Source organism: Colobus angolensis, unplaced genomic scaffold (assembly GCF_000951035.1).
Source record: "Colobus angolensis palliatus isolate OR3802 unplaced genomic scaffold, Cang.pa_1.0 Scaffold57, whole genome shotgun sequence".
In the NCBI taxonomy this organism is placed as follows: Eukaryota; Metazoa; Chordata; class Mammalia; order Primates; family Cercopithecidae; genus Colobus; species Colobus angolensis.
The window spans coordinates 10,604,747-10,611,953 of NW_012119265.1; the positions used below are offsets into that span (position 1 = coordinate 10,604,747).

General features: G+C 41.0%; 1 long non-coding RNA gene across 1 annotated transcript; it reads right to left on the minus strand.

The window, feature by feature from the left end:
• Positions 1-674: 674 nt before the first annotated feature.
• On the minus strand, positions 675-6,534 carry LOC105526057. Its single transcript, XR_001004014.1, has 2 exons — positions 6,471-6,534; positions 675-905 (listed from the first exon to the last, which is right to left on the minus strand). It is a non-coding gene; the product is annotated as an uncharacterized LOC105526057 (long non-coding RNA).
• Positions 6,535-7,207: the final 673 nt, after the last annotated feature.

A 7,207-nucleotide genomic window follows, 5' to 3' on the forward strand; every position in this document is an offset into this window, starting at 1 on the left:
CTTGATTTTCCTCTTGATTATATTCACATAAGGGAGCTCCATTTGGTAACAAAGATGAAATCCTGTTCACAGTTAACAAGAATTTAGCAATTTCTTGCTTGGCAAAATCTGAGACAACCTTACAAAAACATCCTACATTAAATTCAGAATTTTGGGTAGCTGCATAAGCTGAAGATTATGGAAAACCTGAGCTGAAAATGGCACCTGGATCTGTAACTTCTTGTCTTGAGCTCTTTTTTGAGCGTTATTCTGTGAGAGATCCTTCCCCTGCAGTAATTTTTCTATTTCTCCTCAGTCGCTGGGGTCTCAGTACGGGGTGGAGGATTGGTGTAAATGAGAGAGTCACATAAATTGTCTAATTTGAGCATGCCAAGTGATTTTTGTCAGGCTCTTTTGGTCATGAAATTTTGATATAACTATTGTGAAATATAGTGTCATAAATTTGTCATAAACCATTAATGAAGGAAGAGAAGCAGAAATTTATTTCTGTGGGAATGCACTCAAATATCAAGCAGATGGTGTTCTACAACATTTATTTGGGAAAATGTGTATCTGTTACATAATCTAAAATATGTCTTTTTCACATTTAAAAATATTTGGGTCATGATTTAGAGTTTTTATTGGATTGTTTTTTAAACTGAGAGGAAGAAGAAAGGTAATTGTATTTTAAAACATTTGACATGTTACTAATAAAATTTTATTTCTGGTGAAATATAGGTGCCTTTGTTAAGTAGGGGGGGTGGGATCATGAACATCTGGCAGCTGCTGTATGTCGCTTATTTCCAGAGGCATCATTTTAAAGTCATATGCTTGTATTTGTTTCAGCAGTTTGTTTTCAGCACAGTTTGCTTAAGGATTTGGAAGATATTCCCAGTCTCCTGGCACAGCTTCTTCACTGAGTGACCCTGAAATGGTTTTTAGATAGTGCACGTCATTAAAAAGGACGCAACAGAACTGACTCCTTTTAGGCATTATTTAAACACAACAACTATAAATCTCAGGGTGAAAGATAGCTCCTCTAGCCACTGAATAGCTGTGGGTGTGTGCATCATTCTCCATGATTCATTAGGTGAACTGAGCATTAGATGAACTTGGATTCATTAGGTAAACTGGCATGCACCAGGGAGATAGCATCCCTCTCTTTCTAGCAAACTTTCCATCAGTTTGCAAAGCTGACAAAGTTGATCTGGTTATCAGTTTTGCAAACTGATGATCCTGGGGGCCCCTACAAAACACTGACTCATGTGGGGCACCAGTGCCCATGTAGGTATCTCAAAGCAAATAACCTTTTTCTGTGTATATCCAGTGTTTTAGTCTGGTCTCTCACTGCTAATAAAGATATACCTGAGACTGGGTAATTTATAAAGGAAAGAAGTTTAATGGACTCACAGTTCCACATGGCTGGGGAGGCTTCACAATCATGGCAGAAGGCAAATGAGGAGCAAAGTCATGTCTTACATGGCAGCAGGCAAGAGAGCTTGTGCAGGGGAACTCTCATTTATAAAACCATCAGATTGCATGATATTTATTCACTACCATGAGAACAGTATGGGGGAAACGTCCCCCTCTGATTCCATCATCTCCACCTGGCCCTGCCCTTGACATGTGGGGATTATTACAATTCAAGGTGAGTTTTGGGTGGAAACGTGACCAAACCATTCCACCCCTGGCCCTTCCTAAATCTCGTGTCCTCACATTGCAAAACCAATCATGCCTTCCCAACAGTCCCCCAAAGTTTTAACTCATTTCAGCATTAACTTGAAAGTCTACAGTCAAAAGTCTCACCCAAGACAAGGCAAGTCTCTTCTGCCTATGAGCCTGTAAAATCAAGAGCAAGTTAGGTACTTCCTAATACAATGGGGGTATGGGTATTGGGTAAATATAGCCATTCCAAATGGGACAAATTGGCCAAAACAAAGGGGCTACAGGCCCCATGCAAGTCCAAAATCCAGCAGGGCAGTCAAATCTTAAGGGCCCAAAATGATCTCCTTTGACTCCATGTCTCACATCCAGGTCATCCTGATGCAAGAGGTAGATTCCCACGGTCTTGGGCAGCTCCAGCCCTGTGGCTTTGCAGGGTACAGCCTCCCTCCCAGCTGTTTTCATGGGCTGCCATTGAGTGTCTGTGGCTTTTCCAGGCACACAGTGTAAGCTGTTGGTGGATCTATTACCCTGGGTTCTGGAGGACAGCGGCCTCCTCACAGCTCCACTAGGCAGTGCCTCAGTGGGAACTCTGTTTGGGGGATCCAACCCCACATTTCCCTTCTGGACTGCCCTAGCAGAGGTTCTCCATGAGGGCCCTGCCCCTGCAGCAGATTTCTGCCTGGACATCCAGGAGTTTCCACATGTCGTCTGAAATCTAGGCAGAGGTTACCAAACCTCAATTGTTGACTTTTGTGTACCTACAGGCTCAACACCTTGTGGAAACCACCAAAGCTTGGAACTTGCACCCTCTGAAGCAATGACCTGTGCTCTACATTGGCCCTTTTTAGTCATGGCTGGGATGCAGAACACCAACTCCCAAGACTGCACAAAGCAGTAAGGCCCGGGCCTGGCCCACAAAACCATTTTTTCTTCCTAGGCCTCCAGACCTGTGATGGGAGGAGCTGCTGTAAAGACCTCTGACATGCCCTGGAGGCATTTTCTCCATTGTCTTGGCGATTAACATTTTCCTCCTCGTTACTTATGCAGCCAGCTTGAATTGTTCCTCAGAAAATGGGTTTTGCTTTTCTATCACATCATCAGGATGCAAATTTTCTAAACTTTTATGCTCTGCTTCCCTTTTAAACATAAGTTCCAATTCCAAACCACTTCTCTGTGAATACATAAAACTGAATGCTTTTAAGAGCACCCAAGTCACATCTTGATCACTTTGCTGTTTAGAAAATTTCTTCTGCCAGATGCCCTAAATCATCTTTCTCAAGTTCAAGGTTCCACAGATCTCTAGGGCAGGGGCAAAATGCTGTCAATCTCTTTGTAAAACATAGCAAAAGTCACTTTTATTCCAATTCCCAACAAATTCCTTATCTCCATCTGAGACCACCTCAGCCTGGACCTTATTGCCCATATCACTATCAGCATTTTGTTCAAAGCCATTCAACAAGTCTCTAGGAAGTTCCAAAATTGCTCACATTTTCCTGTCTTCTTCTGAGCATTTTGTTCAAAGTCATTCAACAAGTCTCTAGGAAGTTCCAAACTTACTCACATTTTCCTGTCTTCTTCTGAGCCCTCCAAACTGTTCCAACCTCTGTCTGTTACCCAGTTCCAAATTCACTTCCACATTATCAGGTATCTTTACAGCAGTGCCCCACCACCCAGTACCAATTTACTGTGTTAGTTCATTCTCACACTACCATACCCAAGACTGAGTAATTTATAAAGGAAAGAGGTTTAATGGATTCACAGTTCCACATGGATGAGGAGGCCTCAAAATCGTGGTGGAAGGCAAAGGAAAAGCAGACACATCTTACATGGTGGCAGGCAAGAGAGCTTGTGCAGGGGAACTCCCATTTATAAAACCATCAGATCTTATAAGACTTATTCACTATCAGGAGAAAAATATGGAGGAAACTGCCCCCATGATTTAGTGATCTCCACCTGGCCCCACACGTGACATGTGGGGATTGTTACAATTCAAGGTGAGATTTGGGTGAGGACACAGAGCCCAACCGTATCATCGAGCAAGCAAAGTCTTGATTAAACGTACAGTTATTTAGCAACCCAGTTATTTCAGTTTAAATGAACAACTGACTCATATGAATGGCAGAGACTATCATGTATGTGTTAGTAGAAACTTAAACACATATGATCAGACACATCCAAGACAGTAACATAAAGAGCTGATCAGTACTTTCCAGCAGTAAAGAATCAATCTTATATATTATATTATGTAAGTGCCTTGGATAGTGCCTGGAGCATATCTGGTAGAAGTAAATGGCACTGTCCAAGTGACTCTTAGTCTGTGTTTTTTTGTTTCCATTGGTGTTCTGCTTTTAGGTTTAAAAGTAGGTCCATATAATTTTCTTTCCTATTGAAATTTGTAAGCTGGGCATGGTGGCTCATGACTGTAATCCTAACACTTTGGGAGGCTGAGGCAAGAGGACAGCTTGAGCCCAGGAGTTCAAGACCAGTCTAGGTAGCATAGTGAGATCTTGTCTCAATAAGTAATTAAAAACATTAGCCAGGTGTGTCAGTGCATGCCTGTGCATGGTCCCGGCTACTCGGGGGGCTGAGGTGGGAGAATCATTTGGGTTCAGGAGGTTGAGGCTGCAGTGAGCCAGGATCACACTGTTGCACTCTAGCCTGGGCAACAAAGAAAGACCCTGTTTCAAAAATAAATAAATAAACAAAAAATAAAAGAAATAAAAACTTTATGGAATACACACACATAGAGAGCGTGTGCAAGAGTGGGAGTGAGAGAGAGAGAAACCATCAATTGCAGGTGAATGGGCCTATTTATTTATTACCATTAAGAAGTAAAAGAAAGGGTGAGTACCTCAAGGTGTTTCTTTCAATCACCTTGGAATCTGCATGAGAATTTCAAGCCACATTGAGAAGCTTAAATATAGTGGAATTGGTGAGTTGATAGTTTTAACCTCAAAATGAAGATCCACCACAAAAAAGGATTTCTGTTTTTATTTCCCCACACTACTCCCCAAGCTTATTCTAGCTTATTCCTGGCCCACTGTTTCTATTTCAGACCTGATTGCTGTCACTGAAATTATATAGTCATGGTAAACTCTACCAGGACAAATCCTTCAAAGACCTTGATTGAATCACCCCAGTCCTTTCTTCATATTATAGTAGTTTTCTTGCAATTCCTCCATGTATTCCATACAGTGAGACTCACTCCCAAACATTTACTTATCTGAAAGGTATTCATACTGTTGCCCCGTGGATTTTATAATTAGAAGTGTTTACAAACTGTTCTGTGTAAACTCAAGTTATACAGAATTATTACTCCCCTCAATGCAAAAGAAGAGATATTAAATTATTATTAGTTCATACATACAAGTAGAATACAGCACCACTTTGATCAATTATGGTCATAGTATTTCTATAGTTTATGAAGAAACCAAATACAGAAGTTTTATCTGTATGTCTGATATTCCCCCCACTTTCTTTTTATCAGTTTGTGAAAAAAAAAGGGTACAATTCTTCAATTATCTAATTAAAATACTTCATGCTCATTTGACCTCATTGGCAGGAGGAAAGACTGGACGTCTTTCTCCTGGGAGAGCTTACCCCAAGGTGCTCCAGGGCCATGTCCACTGGTCAGTAGCCAGCTGCAGCTTGTCAGGAGAGAGCAGGACGGCTTAAGGTGTCTAATCTTGCCAACTAGAGGCTACTGGCGCTCAAGTGTCAACGTGATATCACCATGGAAACCAAGCCCTTCCAGGGCAGGCCTTACTAGTGGTTACTGTGAATAGGGAAACTGTCTTCTTACAATGGAACCTTATCCTGATTGCCCTATTTTTTATAAAACACACGTAGACTAAACTCCTTTTCATGTCAAACTCCCCAAGGAAATTATCTCTGTTGATACTAAATAATTAAGAGTCCCAAATAAACTAGAAACTGTTGTTTCTGTTTAGCTTTCAAAATGAGCCAACTACAAAAACTCTTCACTCTGTTGTAGTTGATAGGCCATTAGGAACTGGAAAACAAACAAACCCCAAAATACTAAGTAGTTCACTGTCTCTGGTTTGTATTATGTCCACTTTCCCGGATCCCTGCCTAATTGAATGGAATGGAATTGATGTAGTCAGCATTGATGGAGAGAGCTTTCTGCCTGGAGACAAGAAGCAGTCAAGTTGTGGGGAGGCAGAAGCATGGAAGCGACCTGGACAACAGGAACAAATGCACCAGGGACTTAAATATTTGTTCCTATATTTAGAGGAAAAGAACCCTAGGCATGGGCCCAAAACTTCGACAGTGCTGTTTTCCTTCTTTGAATTTGCTCTAAGGGTGTGAGTGTCTTTCAGACAGATGGCGGAAATGATTGCTCCCCTCACTTGCACATTGCACAATGAATTTTGTTTCATGGATTTGGTTTTATCTAAAGAAACGTTTATATTATTTTTACATACCACTGGCCTACTGATTTACAAACTTGTATCCTATTACCCTGGAACAAAGACCCAGTAATTGTCCTGGTTATAGAATTAGACATCATCTGGGAGAAGATAAGGGATATCCTCAGCCAAAACCAAGATTATAGTATTGGAAAAAATGCTCCCTGAGATAGTGAGGATGCCCACACTTATACCCGAATTATAACATGACAGCACTTCAGTAATGATGCCAGGCTTCTCTCTCCTATGCAGCACTTTCCAAAACAATGCTGCCTGAAAACACATCTCCAAAAGAGAGTTTGTAGGCTAGCTTTTTGAGTTTTAACCTTAACTTCCCATTTAAGCTCATAGAAAAAAAATATGACATTAAATCTCCCTGCCTTTCTGGGTACTTACTGTTGCCTGAGTGATGGAAAGCTCTTTCAAAAAGACGGTTTTCTGTACTCTGCTTTTCTTCACCAGTGGGTCTCAGAGATTGGCTTCTCTTAGGCATCTATTTGTAGATTCAAGGAACCAGTTGACTGTTGCCTGGGATACTGAGATTTTAAAGATACCATCCTGGCTCACAACAGGCTAAAAATTAGAAGAGATAAGAAAAATATACACAAAACTCTAAATCAAAATAACTTTGCCTAAATTGCATGAGAAATACAGAATTGTGCAATAAAATAATGAAGAGATTCTATCTAGTTGGAAAAAACAAGCAAGTATTAATGAAAAAGTAGAGTTCAACAACAACTTTGAAGAAAGAGTAAAATTTTAACAGGCAGAGAGGGGAGCCAATGACCAAAGGGAAAGGTTGGGAAAGTAGGGATATGATGGGAGAACAATCTGTATTCTGGATTAATTGAAGGAGACGAGTGTTAGAGAGGGGCAATGAAAAGTGATGCCATAAAATCATCAGGGCACCTATTGTGGAAGGCTTTGAACACCAGTGTGAGGCATCTGAATCCTCTTCGGTAGGCGATTGGAAGCCATTGATGGTGTTTTTGATAGCACTTTGGAAAGGCTGGTCTTACATGTGTCGAATAGAAATGGCAAAATAGTTATGAGAGACATTACAGAGACACGCTAAACGCTTGGAGATGGAGGGTGAGGGAACAAGAGTGAAGAGTCACTTTTCAGATGTAGAC